The sequence below is a fragment of the Schistocerca piceifrons genome, chromosome 6 (genome assembly GCF_021461385.2).
Source record: "Schistocerca piceifrons isolate TAMUIC-IGC-003096 chromosome 6, iqSchPice1.1, whole genome shotgun sequence".
Taxonomy (NCBI): domain Eukaryota; kingdom Metazoa; phylum Arthropoda; class Insecta; order Orthoptera; family Acrididae; genus Schistocerca; species Schistocerca piceifrons.
Window position 1 is genome coordinate 97254688 of NC_060143.1, and position 25333 is coordinate 97280020.

Genomic DNA, 25333 nt, shown 5'->3' on the forward strand with positions numbered 1-25333 from the left:
GTGGACGTACCGCCGAATTGCTCAACACGTGGGGCGTGAGGTCTCCACAGTACATCGATGTTGTCGCCAGTGGTCGGCGGAAGGTGCACGTGCCCGTCGACCTGGGACCGGACCGCAGCGACGCACGGATGCACGCCAAGACCGTAGGATCCTACGCAGTGCCGTAGGGGACCGCACCGCCACTTCCCAGCAAATTAGGGACACTGTTGCTCCTGGGGTATCGGCGAGGACCATTCGCAACCGTCTCCATGAAGCTGGGCTACGGTCCCGCACACCGTTAGGCCGTCTTCCGCTCACGCCCCAACATCGTGCAGCCCGCCTCCAGTGGTGTCGCGACAGGCGTGAATGGAGGGACGAATGGAGACGTGTGGTCTTCAGCGATGAGAGTCGCTTCTGCCTTGGTGCCAATGATGGTCGTATGCGTGTTTGGCGCCGTGCAGGTGAGCGCCACAATCAGCACTGCATACGACCGCGGCAGACAGGGCCAACACCCGGCATCATGGTGTGGGGAGCGATCTCCTACACTGGCCGTACACCACTGGTGATCGTCGAGGGGACACTGAATAGTGCACGGTACATCCAAACCGTCATCGAACCCATCGTTCTACCATTCCTAGACCGGCAAGGGAACTTGCTGTTCCAACAGGACAATGCACGTCCGCATGTATCCCGTGCCACCTAACGTGCTCTAGAAGGTGTAAGTCAACTACCCTGGCCAGCAAGATCTCCGGATCTGTCCCCCATTGAGCATGTTTGGGACTGGATGAAGCGTCGTCTCACGCGGTCTGCACGTCCAGCACGAACGCTGGTCCAACTGAGGCGCCAGGTGGAAATGGCATGGCAAGCCGTTCCACAGGACTACATCCAGCATCTCTACGATCGTCTCCATGGGAGAATAGCAGCCTGCATTGCTGCGAAAGGTGGATATACACTGTACTAGTGCCGACATTGTGCATGCTCTGTTGCCTGTGTCTATGTGCCTGTGGTTCTGTCAGTGTGATCATGTGATGTATCTGACCCCAGGAATGTGTCAATAAAGTTTCCCCTTCCTGGGACAATGAATTCACGGTGTTCTTATTTCAATTTCCAGGAGTGTATTTTTTTATTCCATTTTTAAATCATGACGTTCACTTTTTATGTGCTGCAGTCTTTTTCTTAAATTGCAAAAATTGCTCCGCAAAATTAAGGTTTTCGCAAATGTGAAAACGGGTTCCAAGGTAGAACACGGTCAGGTACATAGGTGTATATATTCTATTGATATTTAAAAGCGTTGCAATCGAGAAAATCATGTCAATGATGTATTTAGTCTTCTATTGGTTATACTATTACTCTACTACACGCCAATAATCAGTAAGTGGAATCAAATAAAGCAGAAGTATCAAAAACCAGTTACGTCCTGAAACTGAAACTTCTGGATAGCAACACATATTTCCATTTTGAAGACACGTAAAATTGTTAATATACTAACGAAACTCGGTTAATCTGCAAACATCACATGGTAACAGAGCTGCATCTGTTTGAGGGTACAAGATGGCGCACGACCCACGAAATATGGCTTAACCGTACACACGTTATTTAACTAGTTTTAAAATACGTAGAATTTTACTTTGGCGTAAAATTCTGTAACTGAAGAATCAACAATATATTCCAAATAGCTTTAATATGGTATACAGCGCTTAAATGTGTACAACCCAAAATATTTATTAATGCTTCGCAAAACACAACTTCAAGTTCAGCAAAAACAAAAACTATAGAAAATGCCGGATGGTGCCTATGGCGCATCCCTTCCCGTGAGTCTACAATCAGTCAGTAGACTGAAGTACCGACCAAAACTCATAATGTGTTCGTAGTTACACGGCCCTCTGAGTATAACATTTCCCCCTTACTAAAAATACTGAAAATTAAGTTCGCGTAGGGATGACATTTCAACAAACACGTTTCACAGGCAGGGGAATACCGGGGTATCAGTTTCGTCGCGTTGGACATGGTGTTGACGGTGCAACAATTTCCATATCCCTCAGTGTTTGGCGCTGTAACAACACTCGTCTGGCCACTGGCTTAGAGGAATTCATGATAAACGTCATTACATCAGTGTAAAATTTCATGTAGTTGAGCTGGCAGTTTCCTGTAAATCTTAGATAGGTCCATAAAGCTCGCCCTATAGTTTTCAGTTTGGACACAGTTCACTATTCCAGGAAATAAGTGGCCTTCAGAGTTGACCGCCCCGAAGTCCTCCACTCTGAATGTAAGGGGGCTGTTTCATTTGACAGTGTCACAAAAATTTTGCTGCACCAACACCGGCCAAGTCTCGACACTTGACATATAACTACACCATGTTGTCTTTAGATTCGCAGTGGGAACGCATGGAGACATCACCCACATTATAAATCATTAGTCTGAGGCCTTCTTCAGTGACTTTCTGGGTGAGCTACTGAAGAACCTCTTTTAAGCAGGGGAAAAATGCCTTGTTTCCCGGAGCCTGTCAAAATGTTTTTGGCAATCGGCTGCAGAATATCCATCACCCGAGGACTTGTCAGAAATTAACTCCACCAAGAGTTGATGTTTTGGTTAGTTTCTCTTATCTTGCGTGAATAGCGACAGGTTATATTACTGTAAAATCTAATCGACGTACTAACATTGTAAAATGTTTGAGGTGAAATTATGCAGCAGATAACTTTCCAGAATTGAACAGTCGAAGACAACGTTTCAGAAAACTGATGACCAACAACAAATAAGATGTAGAGGGTTCAAGACGTATAGACGAGTTGATATTGTGCCTCGGGTGACCTGCGTTTGCCTTTTCGCCATCATGAATGCTGCACAATATTTGGAATGCTATGAAACATATTCACTGACTGTTTTAAAATATCATTTCACGAAGTAAACCTCTCTTTACAGTACAGCAAACTGTTGAGAAAAAAGGTATTACAGACATTGAAGAAAGTGAAATCAAAAGATGAAACGACTCTCTGTGGCAAACTGTTAGCACAAGAAATGTTGTAGAACTGTTTTGTACGATTGTCTTTATAACACTGGCACTGTGCGACTTCATTCATAGTTACCGAAATGTATACAAACTGTCAAGATACTCATCAAGCTGAACTACTACTTGTATTTGCGATAAATTTGAAGACGACCATAATGTTCATCAGCAAAGATCTGGCTGGTCACGAAAAAAAGCAAGTCTAGCTGACAGCGCAACAGTGATGCAATAGTTTTCATAATCGCTGCAACAAGCAGTGAATCAGTAACAACACGAGAGGGTTGTGAGCCAATGAGGTGAACAACTTGTTCTGGAAACTCTTCAGAACGAAGTATGTACGTCAGACCTGCAGCGTACTATTTTGTAATAACTTACAGCCTCCTCTACAGTCTCAGCAAGTAAAATATGATAGCATGAGTGAGGGAGATCAGAAACTCACATCAAAGTCCAACATCTAAGTTTCTACGGAAGCAATCCAGTTTATTCCACTTGAAGGAAGACAACTTCTCGGTCAAGATCACATTTGCGGAACCTTTATTTACGAAGACCGATTTTGGTAAACAGAGTTACCATCATTTGATCTCGACGGCCTCTTGTATTAACCTCTATCGAGATCAGATGACGGTCTGTTCACCGACACTAGTCATGGTAAATAAAGATTGTACAGATGCGATCTTGGTTGATAAGTTGTATTTCTTCAAGTGAAATATTCACAGATCGCCCCTTGCCACTCAGTATGAGTCAGTTAACAGTTCATTCTGATCTAGCAAAATCTCAATTTTTTCGACCAGCATCTACTTCAGCCAACTATTAGCTTCCCAGTTTCATATAATCGTCGAATAATAACATCCGCTCGGGCTAAAACGTGACTGGCCGAAAGTAAATCCGAATACGAAGGTCTTGGGCATTTCAAAAATGATGTATCTAATTTTATGTGTACCTTTGTAATTGTGAATGACACGTTCGTTCATCACAGGAAAAAAAGAACAATGAATGCAGTAGAGAAAACTGGAAATTCTACTCTAAAAACAGTCGAAATGGAACTCATTTGCGTGAAAGCCTACAGCCAGTGTTGTAAAACATATTCTTGTTACTGAGTAACTTGTAAAATGTAGAACAATTAGTGTGACATACTACGAAGCTCGTCAGGACCAGCTGGACGAAAAATAAATGCCAGAGAAGAGCCTCAGGTACAAAAGGAAAGAAAAAAAAATTACAGAATAGCAATTTTATGTTGCAGGAGAAAGTGATTCTTAACGGCTCCAGCTGAATTACAGTGAAGTGCTAAAGAAACTGGTGTAGGTTACGCGTATTCAACTACAGAGATATGTAAACAGACAGAATACGGCGCTGCGGTCGCAACGAATATATGTCTGGCGCAGTTGTTAGATCGGTTGCTGCTGCTACAATGGCAGGTTGTCAAAACTTTTGAGTTTGAACGTTGTGTTACGGTCGGCGCACGAGCGATGGGACACAGCATCTCCGAGGTAGCGATGAAATGGGAATTTTCCCGCACGATCATTTCACAAGTGTACCGTGCATATCAGGAACCCGGTAAAACAACAAATCTCCGACATCATTGCGACTGGAAAAAGATCCTGCAAGAACGGGACCAACTACGACTGAAGAGAATCGTTCAACATGACAGAAGTGCAACCCTTCCGCAAATTGCAGCAGATTCCAATGGTGGGCAATCAAAAAGTGTCAGCTTGCGAACCGTTCAACGAAACATCATCGATATGGGCTTTCGCAGCGGAAGGCCCACTCGTGTACCCTTGATGACTGCACGACACAAAGCTTTACGCAGAGCTTGGGCCCGTCAACACCCTCATTGGACTGTTGACGGCTGAAAACATCTTGTCTGATCGGACGAGTCCCGTTTCAAATTCTATCGAGCAGATGAACGTGTATGGGTATGGAGACGACCTCATGAATTCGTTGACCCTGCATGTCAGCAGAAGACTGTTCAAGTTAGTGGAGGCTCTATAATGGTGTGAGGCTTGTGCAGTTGGAGTGATATGGGACCTATGATACGTCCAGATACTACTCTGACAAGTGACGCGTACGTAAGCATCCTGTCTGATCACCTGCATGCATTCGTGTCCATTGTGCATTCCGACGCATTTGGGCTATTTCAGCAGGACAATCCGACACCCCACGCGTCTTCAATTGTTAACAGTGGCTCCAGGAGCACTCTTCTGAGTTTAAACATTTCCGCTGGCCACCAAACACCCCAGACATGAACATTATTAAGCATGTATGTGATGCCTTGCGACGTGTTATTCAGAAGAGATCTCCACCTCCTCGTAATCTTACGGATAATGGACAGCCCTGTAGGATTCATGGTGTCAATCCACTCCAACACTACTTCAGACATTAGTCGAGTCCATGTCATGTCGAGTTGCGGCACTTATGCATGATCGCAACGGTACTATACGATATTAGGCAGGTGTGCCAATTTCTTTGGCTCTTCAGTATAGGTCGTCTTCAGATCTAAAACTGGGATAGAGAAAAATAAAATCGATAGTATTTCACTGCCATCCAAGCTATTTGCCGTAATACACAAAAGAGATCTGTAAGTAAATGGACCAATTACATTAAAATCCGGGAGAATGGTCTTGAAATAGCGTACTATATTTAATTACCCAGCCAGTCCAAAAACTTTCGAGATTAGACTAATAAAAAATAGAGAAGAGTTAGGATGATAGTTTTAATGGTTCGAGTGTTCTACATAGAACGAAGCACGGAACGTTCTTTCAACCACGCGAAACCGCCAGAAAATTCCTTTGCGATGTTGTTCAACTGGCACGTCACATTCTCACCTTCTTTGGTCTTGCTGAACCATCAGAGACCCATTCTGCAAATTTTCCTTTTGAGGAATGTTGGTTATGACAACACGAAGTTGTTTAAGACTCAAGGTGTGCGGGCCAAACTCTGCACACATTTTTCTCTTAGACTAGACTAGATTCAGTTCTCGTTCCACAGACCGAAAAATGGGATAATTCTCGTGGCTACTGAACATGTCAGAAGAATGTTTTGAACACTTGATTTAGACACGCTGTTCCATTTAGATTTGTGACACAAAGAACGTCGCACGTCCACTACCTAATACTGGCTGCTCACAACCGACTGATCGAGCGCACGTCTGTTGTTGACAGCTGTTAGGTTCCATCTGACTCCTTAGTTACTGCGCTGGCGTCGCTTTTACGCCAGAAATAAAATAAGACTCGGAACTTTCTGGATTGACGGTGTGTACAGGGTGAACCAGGACTCTACCGTCAGAATTTCGGAGGTTTTTCAGACAGTGTTTCTGAATTTTTTTGGTTTAAGGATCCTTAGTTTCCGTTCGCTCGTTACGCCGTAATAATTTAATTACGACCGAATCGGTTTGTTACCCCAATCATCCTTGTTAATGTGAAAATACCTTCACAGTAGTGCAAAATCCTATAATATGTGATCACTGAAGCATACAACACGAAACACAGAGTAATGAACATAAGTCTCAGCTGTGAGACAAAAAATGCACACAGTGATGCGGTTTCCGTCATTGTGGAAACAGTTGAACACTGGGTCGCTGTACAGCTGCCCCGTTGCATTCAATGAACCCGTACATGAGGCGTGTATCCCTCAACTCTTCCATCAGCAAACGCATTCATACTGCTATGTATCACTGTCAGTGTACAAACCAAAATAACAAACGCGAGACGTAATCGAGCGGTACAGAATACAATCCAATGGTAAAGTGGGCATTATCCTCTTCACCCCCGTGATAAAAGAAATCGCAGGAAACTTTTCTTTTCATATTTTCCAGCAAACTAATAAACAAGCATGACACAAATGCAATTGAAATACTTTTTGACTATCCAATAAGGCATACATGGAGGTCCACATATGTCGACCTCAAAAGTCTTACTTATCGTGAAAACATGCTGGTCTTTTCTTTGTATTTTCTTTCCCCTTTCTTCAATAAAACATTTTATTCAGCTGCATGTATATTTTATTTGAAGCAGTGAACTGTATATGCTAATGCACACAAAAAAAGGATTGATAATGCAAAATTTTTTGAAGAATATGGTTTTTTTTGGTGCTCTAAAACAACTTCATGATAACCACGCGATAATTTCTGGCAGGCCAATAAACAAATCTTAACGTTGTATGATAAGATTCGAAACAATTATTTTCCAGCTTGGCATTGTAACCAGGTTTCTTGCATTTTGAGGCTCTCCTTGCCTCCACAAATTTTGATAGTTGGCTAACATTGTAAAGCCTAAGATCTGAATCTGGTTGCAACAAAGCTCTTCTATGTTTTTTATTCACACTTTCTACATCATCTACATCTTCGCTGTAAGAGGAATTCACTGTACAGGAACGTCCTCTTCTCCTAGTTATTGGCACGGCATCTTGACTTTCTAATGTTTACTAGTCAGTTTCATCAACCTCTGCAGGAGAATTTTCAGCCAAAAAGGAGAATTTTTCATCTTTCCAATCACGTAATTCTGTATTGATATCGTTAAGCAGAGCTGTTAATGGCTCAACAGTTAAAATTTCATGCATTTCTGAAGAGAGTAAAAATAATGTTATTTCAGTACTCCATTATCGAAGACCAAATTGAAAGTAACAGATACGCATTATGATCTGAGATCTATGTACGAGGACCTTCAGAAACTGTCTTATTTTATAGTTTTGAACAAAACTTACTCAAATCTGAAGTAGCATGCCGAACAGATAGCGAACTCAAATACAATGTTCAGGCATAATAATTATTCACATATCTTTTCGGTTTGTAGAAGTAACCACTTTCTGCGTATGACCTTTCCGAAAGAAGTTTGTTTTGCAGCCAGCTCAGAGTAACAGCCACCCTCTCTTTCACTGTCATATACGCTTCCGCACGTTGGCTTCCACCAACCGAAAGAGTGGTTTCAGTATTGCACGTAGTTTATCGAATGAAGCTAATGGCATACGACAGAAATTGAAAAATTTCTCAGGATCTGGTCGAAGTGTCTCGTGAAGGCAGGGAACAGCTCCAAACTTTAATCGGAAACTAGTTCTGGGTGGCACCAATGCTTTCTTTTATGGTTCTAGAAACAACACGTCAACAGGCAGCAGTTCCTTCTAGGAAATACGTGACGGCTGCAGTGAACGGGACAGCTGCAGTGAGCGGAACTTGGGTTGTGCGCGCCGAAGGCCGGCGATGTCTCGGGCTTACGTTTCAGCGAGGTAATGCGCGAGAGTTTTTAGTGCTCGTCTTCGTGCTTGCCAAACCCTACCTTTGCCAGCATGGTCGCCGGATGTCTGCCCAACTGAGAACGTTTGCAGCATTATGGGCAGGACCCTCCAACCATCTCGGGAGTTTGACGATCTAATGCTCCCATCTGACACAATTTGGCACAATATCCGTCAGGAGGATATCCAAAAACTCTGTCAGTCTATGCCCAGCTGAATAACTGCTTGCGTAAGGACTAGATGTGGACTAACGCGTTATCGACTTGCTCGATTTATGAAGCTCTTTCACTTAACCTCTTCAGTACCGACGTACATATATGTGCACATCAGGTCTTTGTAGTGTCATCCTGCCAAGTGTCGATTTCCCGAATTGAGACCTGATGTGCATGACTGTCCACATCATGCGGTTTCTGTTTTTGCCGGTAGGTCGCGTGGAAGTCAGTTTTGGCGGGTTTTCTCGCATCCTGAAACTTCCGATCTTAAGGATGGCGTCATCTTCGACACGCGAGAAAGGTAAATTCAGTTTCAATATTCGTTTTTCAATTGTATTGCTGTTTTTATCGTGCCTTATTTCAAACGAGACATCAAGGAAGCGATATGTGCTTGCAATTAAAACGATAGTTTCGTAGTCTTACAAACATAGACTGTTGAATTTGAAGTACACATTTGTGTACAGCAGATCATAGCTTACAGAATGTAGTGGTACTAACGCTAAGTCTGATCTCACTGCGAAATCGTAATTTAAAACGTAATCTAAATTAAAATCTGAAAGTTTAGCTACTAATACGGCAGAGCAGGAGCAAAGTCGTTGTGACTGTTACGGGTATCATGAAGGACATGTAATCTATAGGTCCTGGGTACTAATCTCAGTAAAAGCTCTAAAATTTTTAATTTTGTTATTAGGTTCACTTTCATTTCTTTATTCAATTACTTCAACAGTTACTTTCACTTTATTTAATTTTCGCTTCTCAGGTCTGACAGACGATTAAATCACGAAACTACTTCAGACGAGTGACTTGAGTACCTTGTCAGATGAAGACAAGGATTCTGTTGATGAACTTCCAACTCCACTTGAACGTATTGGTGTGCCACTATTAATTCATGGGTTATGTACAAAAGGTGTTGCCAAAAGAAGGGATACCAAAACAAAAGTGGATGTCTCTCATTAACTGCCGGCCGGAGTGGCCGTGCGGTTCTAGGCGCTACAGTTTGGAGCCGAGCGACCGCTGCGGTCGCAGGTTCGAATCCTGCCGCGGGCATGGATGTGTGTGATGTCCTTAGGTTAGTTAGGTTTAATTAGTTCTAAGTTCTAGGCGACTGATGACCTCAGAAGTTAAGTCGCATAGTGCTCAGAGCCATTTGAACCATTTTTTTTTTCTCATCAACTTCAGAATTCACTTGGCCCACGACTTGGTGAAGTCTTCAAAAATTGTAGACTCACTGGAACTATTGTAGACTCACTGGAACTGTCGGAATAAATTTCTCCGAGTGTAGCACAGGAGGATGTCAGCAGATCTGATGAAGATGAGTAGCATAAAAACCACACAAAATGAAGATGAATTGTGCCAAAGCCAACTAGAGAAAGCAAATGTGCTACCAGGGTGCAAGTCGCGTTCTCGCATAATATGTGAAAAGTGCAAATTTTATTTGTGCGTATTAAAAAAACAATTGTTTTGATAAATCCCATAAATATGAGAAGTAATGTGTTCATAAAATATAATGTGTACATAAAAATGAGAAGTAACGTGAACATTTTTCATTCTAAATAAAAATATGAAAATACTACGAGATCGGCATTTTTTTCTCTGTTAGGAACCAACGTACACATGTGTGTACATTCAATTATTGAAACATTATTTAAAATAAAATTTCAAAATTAGTTTTTTGTGCTACTTTGAGATCAACTACACCAAAAAAATGACTGAAATATTTTTACGTTCTTTGTTTATCTTCGGGACTGGAGAGATAAATCATCGAGTTTTTCTGAAATTGTAATCATTTGTTTGTCCGTACATGTACATCACAGCCAGCGACTTCCATCCGGATAATTTCTTCTTGGTGAATTTTTTTGGTCTTTTTCTTTGTTTTGTCTTAGAGTGTACATGTCGCTGTTACTGAACGACAGTTTTCAGACCGAAAGAGGCGGCGCAGTGCTTAGCACACTGAAATCGCGTTCGGGAGGACGACGGTCCAAATGCACGTCGGGTCATCCAAATTTAAGTTTTCCGTGATTTCCATAAATCGCTTAAGAGAAATGCCTGAATGGTTTGTAAAGCGCACGCCCTATTTCCTTCCCCATCCAACCCTAATCCGAGCTTGTGCTCGGTCTCTAATGATCCCGTTGTCGACGAGACATTAAACTCTAAGCTTCCTGCCGACACTCTTCAGAGTTAAATGATTTTATTTATTTTTTTATACGTGTCCAGAACATGACACATAATACATATGATCACATAGATAATGTTGTGGGTAGAGCAAACCGAAGACTGCGATTCATTGGCAGAACACTCACAAGGTGCGAAAGGTCTACTAAAGAGACCTGACACGTTCCACATCATTACGAAGTGTCGTATTCATGATCTATGGAACAAGTATTAATCTAATTTAATCTACTGCTTACACCACGCTTGTCGGCCCTGTTCTGTAGTATTCCTGTGCGGTGTGGGATACGCAATCAGCTGGGACTGACGGATGACATCGATAATGTTTAAAGAAGGGCAGCTCGTTTTCTATTATCGCGAAATAGGGGAGACAGTGCCACAGATAAGATACGTGAATTGGAATGGCAACCATTAAAACAAAGGCGTTTTTCGTCGCGACGGGATCTTCTCATGAAATTTCAGTCACCAGTTTTCTCCTCCGATTGCGAAAACATTCTGTTGGCACCCATCTACATAGCGTCGATGAAGAAACAATACCGTGTAACTGACAAATTGCCGATTTTTCGTTTTTCAGTCAGATGATGTAGTTGACCGTACGCGCATCTGCTCTTAACGCCACAATGCCGAATTTTTAATTATTTACCATGAAAAAATTATCTAAAACAATACCGCGTATGTTACACAACAAATAAAAAGATGGCAATACCGTGGAACTGTAGAGAATTAAATACTGCGTATCTACAATCTATGGATACTGTAAACAATACCGCGTAAAACCAAAAACGCGTGCAGCCACAGCGCATTGTTACTGCCTTATTACCTATTTAACAGATCTCGAAAGTGGTTCAATGCTTGTAACTTCATCCGTGATAATGGACAGCGACATAGATGACGATCTTTTTACTGAAGAAGAAATTGTTTCTCAGCTGAAATCAGCTTATGAAAGGGGAGAATCGTTCCTGAGAGTGACTGACAGCGGTATGAACATTGTTTTATTATTCACCTTTGAATGTTAGTAGCACCGCAAGTGTCATATTGTGATACAAATCAGAACGCCCCCACTTCACTCGTTCTGTGCTTTATTCATTTCTGCCAATGATTTCTAGACTGTCCACATCTAACGACGCAGGTAAATTTTCTTGGGATTATTGTTAATAGTATTAATGATGCCGTCGTTCTCATAAATACATGAATTTGATCTTCATCTTTGTTTGCCTAAATTAATTTATAAATATTTTTCATCTAGAAACTTCAGTGGCTGTATCCTACAATCCTCAAAATGAAACCACAGTCACAGTTTCCACTAGAGACGACAGTACTTCACACTCATTACTACGCGATGGTGTTCATTGTTTGCCAAACACTCTGGATAAATTATCGGAAGATCACGGGAGCAATAATGATGCTGACAGTGAAGACCAAGAATTTAATGGTGACGTAGGCAGTGACAGGAAAAGGAAGCCTGAACCACATCCTGAACATTGGAAGAAAAATGCCAATAAAATTCTGAGAATGCGTGGACAGGCGTATATTGGATGCAAAAGAAATCGAATTGGTAAAATCACTCATGATACTCCCAGAGAGGCATGAAAATTAGGCCGGCCGCTGTGGCCGAGCGGTTCTAGGTGCTTCAGTCTCATACCGCGTGACTGCTACGGTCGCAGGTTTGAATCCTGCCTCAGGCATGGATGTGTGTGATGTCCTTAGGTTAGTTAGGTTTAAGTAATTCTAGATTCTAGGGGACTGATGACCTCAGATGCTAAGTCCCATAGTGCTCAGAGCCATTTGAACCATTTTTTTGAACGAAAATTAGGTCCAACATGTACTTCGAAGATGTGCCAGAAATCCGTTCAAAGGAAGTGTCATCAGTTTTCTTGTGATGATAGGCAGGCAGTATTTAACACATTTTGGGACACGATGTCATGGGATCAGAGGAAGGCTTACGTTATCAACCTTGTGGACGTAATCCCAACCAAATGTCCAGGGAAGAACACTGGCGAATCCAGGAGAAAAGGGACGCTCATTTATCGTTTGAAAAATGAGCTGGGGAAACATAAAGTATGCAAAAAGATGTTTCTCAATACTTTTGGGATTGAAGAATGGACTGTCCGATATTGGCTCGGTAATTCCACACATGGAATGAGTCCTGATACCAAATTGTCATGACCTCGAATCAAACAGACGAAGAAGAAAGATGAGAGAACCTTCATGAAGTAATTCCTGGACTCTCTTCGGAAACTTCCGTCGCATTACTGCAGGAAGTCCTCCTCGAAGTTGTACCTAGAGCCTATTCTACAATCCAAACAACAGCTGTATGAACTCTATGTGGAAAGATGTCATGCGGAGAAGGTTTCACCATTAAGTCGGGCTACCTTTAACTTGATTTTAGAAGATGGTAATATTAGCTTATTTTCCCCCAAGAAATGGTTCAAATGGCTCTGAGTCCTATGGGACTTAACAGCTGAGGTCATCAGTCCCCTAGAACGTAGAACTACTTAAACCTAACTAAACTAAGCTTATTTTCCCCCAAGAAATGGTTCAAATGGCTCTGAGTCCTATGGGACTTAACAGCTGAGGTCATCAGTCCCCTAGAACGTAGAACTACTTAAACCTAACTAAACTAAGGACATCACACACATCCATGCCCAAGGCAGGATTCGAACCTGTGACCGTAGCGGTCGCGCTGTTCCAGACTGAAGCGCCTAGAACCGCTCGGCCACTCCGGCCGGCCCCCCAAGAAAGACCAGTGCGACTTGTGTTGTAGTTACAGGCTTGGTAACTTGAGTGAAGACGTGTGGAAGCAACACACAGAACGGAAAGAGCAGGCAAGGATGCAAAAAGATGCTGACAAGAAAGAAGCCCAGTAGAAGCTCTGCTCAGTGTACACCATGGACTTACAGTCCGTGAAAGTAGCTCCATTTTTAAGTGCAAGTGCAGTTTATTATAAAACAAAGTTGGCTGTTCATATCTTTACAATGTATAATTTAGAAAGTCGTAATGCAGTATGTTACTGGTTCGATGAAACGCAAGGTGATTTGGTTGCCTCATGTTTTGTCTCATGCATCGTGGACACGCTATCCAGAATGATTAAGGAAAATCCCCTTCAAGTCATTCTGTATTCTGACGGCTGGACATATCGGAACAGAAATTTGGTATTATCAAATGCTCTTTTAAGATTAGCAATTGATACTGGAGTATTGATTACACAAAAGTTTTTGGAGAAGGGCCATACTCGGAAGGAATGTGACTCAGTTCACAGTTCCATTGAGTGCAAGCTTGAAGGACGTGAAGTTACACTTCCTAGCCAATACGCTATGATACCTAAAGAATCGAGAAAAAAGCCACAGCCATACGAAGTCCATTATCTCGATATTCCTTTTTCATCAACTACACAGAGAAAAGTTTGTGGCTGTACGACTCAATTAGGCCTGGAAGAGCTGTAAAAAGTGAGCCTACAGTTACCGATCTGAGGACGCTACGGTACCGCCCAGATGGTATTATATACTCCTAGTGCTCTTTCAACGACGTGTGGCAAGAATTGCCGAGGCGTCCGAGGAAAATCTTGGAAATGTTTGCTTCCTGAAACTATACAAGGAAAGACTGAAAATCAAGAAATCCAAATGGGATCATTTACAGCAACTTAACTCTGTTCTTCCTAAAGATTGTCATAGTTATTATGACAACATTCCTTACGCAGAATGAGATTTTCACTCTGCAGCGGAGTGTGCGCGGATATGAAACTTTCTGGCAGATTAAAACTGTGTGCCGGACCGAGACTCGAACTCGGGTCCTTTGCCTTTCGCGGGCAAGTGCTCTACCAGCTGCGATACCCAAACACGAATCACGCCCCATCCTCACAGCTTTACTTCTGCCAGTACCTTAATCCTTTCTTTCGGGAGTGCTAGTTCTGCAGGGTCGCAGGAGAGCTTCTGGAAAGTTTGGAAGGTAGGAGACGAGGTACTGGCAGAAGTAAAGCTGTGAGGACGGGGCGAGATTCGTGCTTGGGTATCTCAGTTGGTAGAGCACTTGCCCGCGAAAGGCAAAGTTCCCGAGTTCGAGTCTCGGTCCGGCACACAGTTTTAATCTGCCAGAAAGTTTCAACATTTCTTATGAATGAAAATTATCGCGGAGGTAACGGAGTGACGAGTATCAGTGCAGCGTAATTCTCTATTGCTGCTTTGAGTGACGTTTAGGATTTTTCTTGAAGAAATGTGCAGACATTGTAAACAGTATATTTATTTAAAATGTTTCTATAAAATCTTTCAATAAAAATGATTAATGCTCCAAAACGTGTTCTTACTAGCTTTCTCAGCACCAAATACCAACGTAAATGTGTCAAGTCGTGCCGGGAGACTGACAAACAAATACCGCGTAACAGATCATGTCATAAACACCGAGACAATTCCACATATGTGCCGTAATTAAGCTTTCTAAAGCGTATTTTTTTTTGTTTCACATTTTTATTTGATCCAATATTTCCTTGTAGTGCTACGATGCAAATTTAGCGCCGATGTGAAATGTATTAAGCATTTTAGACAGTTTTTTTGTCTCTCGTGTAAAATTCTTATTTTGCTACTTACGCGGTATTGTTTCTTCACCGACGATAAGTAGAAATGATCACGACGATAAACTAAGGGAAATTGGGACTCGCACAGAAAAAAATAAGTGCTCGTTTTTCACACGCGCCGTTCGAGAGTGGAACGGTAGAGAGACAGCACTTTATTAGAAAATATGTACACATGATTATACTCCGTGTGGTGCCCAGAATTGCTCTGTACGAACTGCCTTATCTTTGGCTACGATACGTTAGCGTCGAGAGCCACTGCTCGCACGTTTCAGCTGTTGCGCGACATTATCCTGATGTTGGGAGTCAGCTTGAAAGAGGCGGGAGCAACCGTGCCGCCCGTACGCGGAAAAATACTGCAGGATGTCGCGCGAGATGATTAGGCGGCGGTCTTCCCAGTAGACAGGCGTGACGTCACCTCGGCCCGCGCCGTATGGCGACACGCCGAGCTCGCAGAACCGGTCCCGGCTGCCTTTCTGTGTGTGAGTTGATTCAGGGCGGCAGAAACTGCCGACGGCCGAGAAGTCTCGTCACGAGACGGCGGCGACTGTTTAACCGCAGCCTCGGACGGCTTGCTTTCACCGGAGCGGGCGTGGCGAGTGAATCGCGTGTTAACCGAGAGCTGACCTTGGCGCGAAGTTCTCTTCTTCGTGACGGCATCGCTGATACGTTCTGTTTCTTAACATCCGCTGTGACTGAGATAACCGCGCCTAGCGTAAACAAGATCGACCTGTCTGCTTCGACATATGGCTTCCCGTATCTCATTTAACGTCACACAAATTTCATACATTTGTAAGACACGCACCGAAGAAAACAGCTAACAAAAGGGCCAGAACGTTCTCTGCGCGTATTAAAGGTCGAATCGTTCTGTGGTGCGTAAAATAAGTTCCTCTGTTTGACGTTTTGGAAAGAATTAGGAAAAAAAAAGTCATGTGCGAGGGACGTTCGGAAGACCAAATAGGAAAAAAAATGGCGATATGTCAGGGGCTCTCGGAAGAGCAATCAAACTTGGCTAGTGCATAGTATAGGAACTTTGCCTACTTAAAGTGTGTGGTCAGCCTCGGAACACCAACTTTCTGAATATTCTGATTGAAACAGTAAGAGAAAATACACTTCAGTAGGCAATGTTTGGTAGCCTAATTTGTTTTGTAAATAAAACCGCCATTTCTTGCTGCACTGTAATTTATTTCTCTCTGCCACGTTTCGCCTTTTATTACTCTAAGGCATCTTCAGTGGGATAGTTTGTTGGCATCTGCGTTTCCTCTCATCTGATCTGGGTGTCACACTACCACTTAATTTCCGAAACATAAGCACATTTTTGTATTCCGAACTTTTTCTTCACACTGTTCACCATGTTTGCCTTTACTTTTGTGGTGCACTGTTACTCTTTTGCCACTAGTTACAAATATTTGTTCGAAAACTGTGTTTTCGAAGACTCACAATATTTACGTCTTTAAAAGCACTGTTTTCGGACAAATATCTGTAACTAGTGGCAAAAGAGTAATAGTGCACCACAAACATAAAGGTGTACATGGTGAACAGTGTGAAGAAAAAGATCGGAATACAAAAATGTGCTTATGTTTCGGAAATGAAGTGGTGGTGCGACCTGCAGACCAGATGAGAGGAAACGCAGATGCCAACAAACTATCCGACTCAAGATGCCTTAGAGTAAAAAGTGGCGAAACGCGTCAGGGAGAAATAAATTACATTGCAGGAAGAAAAGTGGTTTTATTTAAAAAACAAACACTTCTATGCTTGCAGCGGAGGATGGACACGCAAACAAACTTGTTTGATAGCTTTATTTCCGAAAGTTTCAATAAGCCAACGGTAGATTATTGTTTGAAACATAAAAATTGATACCGAAAACTTATGCTTTTCTGTTATTTTCTTTGGATAATTGTTTAAATTTCATCGTTACAGATAATTATTCCGGAAGGAAGAGCAAACACATGCTTTGTACTCTGAAGCAATCACAGTGTTCACGTAAAGATTTTATCTGATCAAAACTAGACATGTTTATCATTAGGGAGCAATCACGATCTTTGTATGTACAAAAAATGTCGAATTTCGCCGGCCGGGGTGGCCAAGCGGTTCTAGGCGTTACAGTTTGGAACCGCGCGACCGCTACGGTCGCAGGTTCGAATCCTGATTCGGGCATGGTTGTGTGTGATGTCCTTAGGTTTAAGTAGTTCTAAGTTCTAGGGGACTGATGACCTCTGAAGTTAAGTCCCATAGTGCTCAGAGCCATTTGAACCATTTTTTGTCAAATTTCAGTTTGCAGATCCCTTTTCTTGATTTTCAAATAATCATTTTCGGGCTAGCTGCCCATAATCAGATCTTTAGATAAAAGTAAACAATGGTTAATGCAAGACTTACCTTTACAGAACTTCAGAATTTTAAAATTCACATTAGAAACCGAGTCGAATTGTGCAGTCACCTTTATAGGTTTGGCCGTAAGAAGGGTGGGGGGAGGGACGCTTACGGTGTCAGATATCGTTATGAAAGCTACCTCACACCATCCAGCACAGAATAAAAGAGCATATTTTCATGAAATGTGCAACAGAGTCCTTAGATTGCTATTCGTGGAAGATGAATTATAGTGACAGTTAGAAACTATTTAACAGTTAGCTACAGCTAATCGTTTTAGTACGGAAGATGTCATGCGTGTCCTTACTAAAATCAAAAAGAAATTCACTCGTTTGAGGGATGAGAGTAAGAAATATGAAGTTGAGAAAAACCTTTTTCCCTTTGACGTACGATGGGCGCGTTCGGAGAGAATTGCTAAATTCTTTCGGAAAAAAAATGTTAACGTGCCATTTCAAAATGAAGGGCAAATGGCGTATATGTTGAGACACAGACCAGACACGAAAAAGCAAAAGAAATACAGCGAATGCCGGGTATACAGGGTGTTTCCGTAAGAGCGTGCAAAAATTTAACGGGACATAGAGGATGCTCCACTGAACAATTTGAGCCGGCCGGGGTGGCCGAGCGGTTCTAGGCGCTACAGTCTGGAACCACGCGACCGCTACAGCCGCAATTTCGGATCCTGCCTCGGGCATGGATTTTTGTGATGTCCTTAAGTTAGTTAGGTTTAAGTAGTTCTAAGTTCTAGGGGACTGATGACCTCAGAAGTTAAGACCCATAGTGCTCAGAGCCATTTGAACCATTTTTTTGAACAATTTGAGATGGGAATCTGGAGTCGAAGGAGACAGCATAAGAAGATAATAGTAATAAACTCACGTTACTGTGTCCTTTTTTATTTACATTAGCTACAATTAACTGCAAATACCATCATTGACACATTAAACGTTCCAAATGTACTATATCTTACAAAATGTTCTGAAAGTGACAGCTATGAACCTTAATGCAAGCATGACATCGGCGAACAAGATTCTGACGCATGCTGACAAATATCTCTGGAATGGTCCTCCTGTTGCCAGGTTCCTTGTTTCTTCTTTCCAATGAACCAGTCTCTCTCATTCGTCGGTCGAGAGAAATAAACACTCTTCGTGACGGATAATTCCTGTTAGGAAATCGTTCCCTGCACAGACTTTCAGCGAGAGCGTTGCAGCATACTTCCCCATACACAAAGCGCATGTGAGTGAGTTCTGCGAAACTGTACCGGTACTGCTCCATCTTATCGTACTGTACGTCTCCGAATAGCGCCGAGTAATGAATGGGTCTGTCGTTGATTCATAGCACGTTCTGTCACGGGGCAATGTAAATACGCTACAACAGAGCCACCTTTTGCACAAGTAAAGTTAACAAAATCTGCATCATGGCTTCCTAGTAATCAGGCTCTTCCTCCTTGTTTCCTTGCAGGAAATACAGAATGTACATGGAAACAAACAGCACAGTACGTGTAAACTTGTATGCTAGTTAGCTGGGAATAAGCTTGAAAGCGGTAACGCTTTCGTATCTCCATAAGCTGGCTTATCCGACCCCAGGTCCCGTACCTAAGTGATCAGTCGAGCATTATGTGTGCCCTGTTACATTTTCACGCTCTTACGGAAACACCCTGTACAAGATTATATATGCGGACTGCGGTGGAAAGAACGTACGGTCACAGTAATCGGAGGGCGTTTGGAGCGCACGTAAAAGATAGTGAACATGGGGTTAGCACGAGAAGTCAACAAACGGAAGTGCTGCCCAGAGCTCTGGAAATTTCTATCTAGATGTGGTGGAGCAGCTGGAAATTTACGCCCACAAGAAGGAAAACCTAGAAAACTGCAAATGAGTAAAGTGATATTATGCGTAGGAATATTTACGAAATATTTAATGACTGTTTTTGGCCTTACTTAGGGATTGTACAGTACACTGTCAACCACCAGCAGTGGCGGTGGATGGGACACGGCAAAGGAAACTTAGGCATAGCGCTGTGTGCAGTCTGGCGTTGGGGAAGATGCCCCAACAACGTGCATCAAGTGCAAAGAAGACAAAATAATTTTCTGTATTTTTTTGAAAAACTCCTTCTTGCCAATGGTTTTAAAGTAACTGTAACAAATGGAATGTTTTGCATTGCGAATAATATCTTAAAATTCTGAAGGTTTGTAAACATAAGTCTTGAATCAATTGGCCAGCTAGATTAGATTAGATTAATACTAGTTCCATGGATCATGAATACGATATTTCGTAATGATGTGGAACGAGTCGAATTTTCTAATACATGACATAATTAGGTTAATTTAACAACATACTTAAGTTAATATAACAACTTTATTTTTTGTGTTTTTTGTTTTTGTTTTTTATTTTTTTTATTTTTAAATATTTTTTTTCTTAATTTATATCTAAAAATTCCTCTATGGAGTAGAAGGAGTTGTCATTCAGAAATTCTTTTAATTTCTTCTTAAATACTTGTTGGTTATCTGTCAGACTTTTGATACTATTTGGTAAGTGACCAAAGACTTTAGTGCCAGTATAATTCACCCCTTTCTGTGCCAAAGTTAGATTTAATCTTGAATAGTGAAGATCATCCTTTCTCCTAGTATTGTAGTTAAGCACACTGCTATTACTTTTGAATTGGGTTTGGTTGTTAATAACAAATTTCATAAGAGAGTATATATACTGAGAAGCTACTGTGAATATCCCTAGATCCTTAAATAAACGTCTGCAGGATGATCTTGGGTGGACTCCAGCTATTATTCTGATTACACGCTTTTGTGCAATAAATACTTTATTCCTCAGTGATGAATTCCCCCAAAATATGATGCCATATGAAAGCAATGAGTGAAAATAGGCGTAGTAAGCTAATTTACTAAGATGTTTATCACCAAAATTTGCAATGACCCTTATTGCATAAGTAGCTGAACACAAACGTTTCAGCAGATCATCAATGTGTTTCTTCCAATTTAATCTCTCATCAATGGACCCACCTAAAAATTTGGAATATTCTACCTTAGCTATATGCTTCTGATTAAGGTCTATATTTATTAATGGCGTCATACCATTCCCTGTACGGAACTGTATGTACTGTGTCTTATCAAAATTCAGTGAGAGTCCGTTTACAAGGAACCACTTAGTAATTTTCTGAAAGACAGTATTGACAATTTCATCAGTTATTTCTTGTTTGTCAGGTGTGATTACTATACTTGTATCATCAGCAAAGAGAACTAACTTTGCCTCTTCATGAATATAGAATGGCAAGTCATTAATATATAATAAGAACAACAAAGGACCCAAGACTGACCCTTGTGGAACCCCATGCTTGATAGTTCCCCAGTTTGAGGAATGTGCTGATCTTTGCATGTTACGAGAACTACTTATTTCAACTTTCTGCACTCTTCCAGTTAGGTACGAATTAAACCATTTGTGCACTGTCCCACTCATGCCACAATACTTGAGCTTGTCTAGCAGAATTTCATGATTTACACAATCAAAAGCCTTTGAGAGATCACAAAAAAATCCCAATGGGTGGTGTTCGGTTATTCAGATCATTCAAAATTTGACTGGTGAAAGCATATATGGCATTTTCTGTTGAAAAACCTTTCTGGAAACCAAACTGACATTTTGTTAGCGGTGGTCTAGCGGTTCTAGGCGCTCAGTCCGGAACCGCGCGACTGCTACGGTCGCATGTTCGAATCCTGCCTTGGGCATGGATGTGTGTGATCTCCTTAGGTTAGTTAGGTTTAAGTAGTTCTAAGTTCTAGGGGACTGATGACCACAGATGTTAAGTCCCATAGTGCTCAGAGCCATTTGAACCATTTTTTTAAAAATCAATTGTTATTTAATTTTGTACAACTGATCTGAAGATGGGAACCTGGCCTGAAACTGGTTATCTGAAAATGAAGAAAAACCATCTGCAGACTAAAATTTGACTTTTATTAGATTTTAACTGTGCTAATTGAATAACATAAACCATAAAAGCATACGGCAAAAAATGGGGAAGTACCGTCAAGTAGATTACGTGTCGGTGACTACCTGTTTCATGATACGTAGGTCATCACAGTTTATGCATCTCCCGCGCACTGACGCTGTACTTGCGCTCTTTTATTAAAAAAATGGCTCTGAGCACTATGGGACTTAACTTCTGAGGGCATCAGTCCCCTAGAACTTAGTACTACTTAAAACTAACTAACCTAAGGACATCACACACATCCATGCCCGAGGTAGGATTCGAACCTGCGACCGTAGCGGTCACGCGGTTGCAGACTGTAGCCCCGAGAACCGCTCGGCCACCCGGGCCGGCTGCGCTCTTTCGCACGTTTGTACAGCGAACGCAAAACGGAAGCTTTCTGTTCGGACCGCATTTTCCTCGCCTTCCCCGCGCACTGTGGAACACTGTCGCGCACCCGCGAACACTCTGCTCCATTCTGCACTGTTCTTCGCCGTGCGTTTGTGCGCGCTGTAGCTCGGTGCTGCGCGGACGGCGCGTCCGGTATGGATGCGACTTAATTTGACCTGGCGTTATGTGACTCATTAAAGCCGCACATAGGGGTATTTTGCCCCAAATGCTGGTCTAAAGTCCACTTTTCATGTGGTAGTAATTTCCAGAATGCATAACTTCCTGTGATAGTTTGACAGAAGGGACACTGCTGAGGCAGTGTGTTATTTGCTTATATTGTGCAATGATATGTGGCGAAGCTAGTCCGTATTTATGTCTCGCTTGCAGTGCGTCTGAAGCTTCTCTAATGGCTTGAAATTGTCCTGCGTTTCTGAAAGGCCTAAAGTGTGTTTTTACTTGAAGTGTGCTGAAAAGCAATATGGATTCCGAAGATCCGGGTGTGTATCGTTTATTTATACCTATTTTCATTTATATCATTTAACACTTTCATTAGTAATCTTTTTCTGTTATAGTTCAGGGTGTTTCCCTGCGTATTGCTTAATACAGCCCAATAGAAAAATATTCCTCTACCGGAAATTTAAAAAATAACCGCTGAATAGCGCAGTTCGATTTTGCGCGATTGTTTTACGTTAATGAGTTGTCGGCTATAAAGAATGTCATCTCCGAAATGAATTCTGAAAGCGTATTTTTTTATTCTAGGCCCTTCTAAAGTCAAATCTCTATGACCTTACAGGATGTTTTTTTTTCTACCGTGTACAAATTCTAGGGATTGATCGATGAGAGGATACGGAACAAAAAAAGGTCTAATGAACTTATATCCGGAGATGCATGGTTTCCATGCTAGAGACCATTTATTCAGTCATACTTTGCTACAGAGACTGGGGTCTAACACCCACTGTAACAGGCAGCCACAGTTACAGCATGCATGGTTTCCTCATTGAGGGTGGACCTGTTCCTCATACGTCATGCCCTAGCAACCTCTCCTGCCATAGTACGAGGGTTGGAACTTTAATAGTGGCAACTATTTATTTACAGCTCATACAAAATAGATACATGTTTCAAAGTTTTACTGACCTTCAAAGTAGTCACCGGCATTGTGTATAACCCCTTGCTAGCGACGTGGAAGTCGTAGGATGCTCTTAGCAGTGCCAGTTGTGTTGACAGTTCGAGCGACGCAGTCTATTGCCCGACGAATTTGTAGCAGTTCTGAAGCGAATGCCGTGAAGTGTTTTCTTCAGTTTAGAAATGTAGTTGAACTTACGGGGGCTTAAGTCAAGGGAGTGCAGTAGGTGGTATATCACTTAGTAGTCCCATCAGTCAAACAAGTCTGTAATAGCTTGCATTGTACGTGATTGAGCATTGTCCAGCATAATTGTGGTCAGGTCCTGCAGAAAGTGTCATCACTTCTTTCTCTGTGTTGTTTACTTTTGGAACACAATGTACGACCAGCTTAGAGACAGAAGTGATGACACTTTTTGCAGAACTTGACCATCATTTTGCAGGACAATGCTCAAGCATGTACAGTGCAAGCTATTACAGATTTGTTTGACTGATGGGGGTGCTAAGTGCTGTACCACCTATTGCACTCCCCTGACTTAAGCCCTCGTGAATTCAACTCGATTTCTAAATTGAGGAAACACTTCACGGCATTCGCTTCAGAACTGCTACAAATTCGTTGGGCAATAGATCGCGTCGCAGGAAATGTCAATACTGCTGACACTGCTAAGAAATTCCTACGACTTCGACATCGCTGGCAACGGGTTATACACAATGCTGGTGACTACTTTGAAGGTCAGTAAAACTTTGAAACACGTATCTATTTTGTACGAGCTGTAAATAAATAGTTGCCACTATTAAATCCAACCCTCGTTTTATGGCAGGAGAGGTTGCTAGGGCATGACGTATGAGGAACAGGTCCACCCTCAATGAGGAAACCATGCATGCTGTAACTGTGGCTGCCTGTTACAGTGGGTGTTAGACCCCAGTCTCTGTAGCAAAGTATGACTGAATAAATGGTCTCTAGCATGGAAACCATGCATCTCCGGATATAAGTTCATTAGACCTTTTTTTGTTCCGTATCCCCTCATCGATAAATCCCTAGAATTTGTACACGGTAGAAAAAAATCATCCTGTAAGGTCATAGAGATTTGACTTTAGAAGGGCCTAGAATAAAAAAATACGCTTTCAGAATTCATTTCGGAGATGACATTCTTTATAGCCGACAACTCATTAACGTAAAACAATCGCGCAAAATCGAACTGCGCTATTCAGCGGTTATTTTTTAAATTTCCGGTAGAGGAATATTTTTCTATTGGGCTGTATTAAGCAATACGCAGGGAAACACCCTGAACTATAACAGAAAAAGATTACTAATGAAAGTGTTAAATGATATAAATGAAAATAGGTATAAATAAACGATACACACCCAGATCTTCAGAATCCATATTGCTTTTCAGCACACTTCAAGTAAAAACACACTTTAGGCCTTTCAGAAACACAGGACAATTTCAAGCCATTAGAGAAGCTTCAGACGCACTGCAAGCGAGACATAAATACGGACTAGCTTCGCCACATATCATTGCACAATATAAGCAAATAACACACTGCCTCAGCAGTGTCCCTTCTGTCAAACTATCACAGGAAGTTATGCATTCTGGAAATTACTACCATATGAAAAGTGGACTTTAGACCAGCAATTGGGGCAAAATACCCCTATGTGCGGCTTTAATGAGTCACATAACGCCAGGTCAAATTAAGCCGCATCCATACCGGACGCGCCGTCCGCGCAGCACCGAGCTACAGCGCGCACAAACGCACGGCGAAGAACAGTGCAGAATGGAGCAGAGTGTTCGCGGGTGCGCGACAGTGTTCTACAGTGCGCGGGGATGGCGAGGAAAATGCGGTCCGAACAGAAAGCTTCCGTTTTACGTTCGCTGTACAAACGTGCGAAAGAGCGCAGCCGGCCCGGGTGGCCGAGCGGTTCTCGGGGCTACAGTCTGCAACCGCGCGACCGCTATGGTCGCAGGTTCGAATCCTACCTCGGGCATGGATGTGTGTGATGTCCTAAGGTTAGTTAGTTTTAAGTAGTACTAAGTTCTAGGGAACTGATGCCCTCAGAAGTTAAGTCCCATAGTGCTCAGAGCTATTTTTTTTTTAAAAAAGAGCGCAAGTACAGTATGTAAAGTAGATAATTGTTAAGATTTGTCCTGTTATAATGTAAGGTTCTTCAACAGGTCGTTTACCAATTCATGTTAATAAGCATACAGCAACTACTATAATTCAGAATAAAATCTGATTAATAGGATAGAATTGAATACCTCGGAATGGTGTTTTATTATAAAATGGTAAAATTATTAAGATTCTAATTGATAAGAATAATGCAATAACACCTCCTAGCTTAT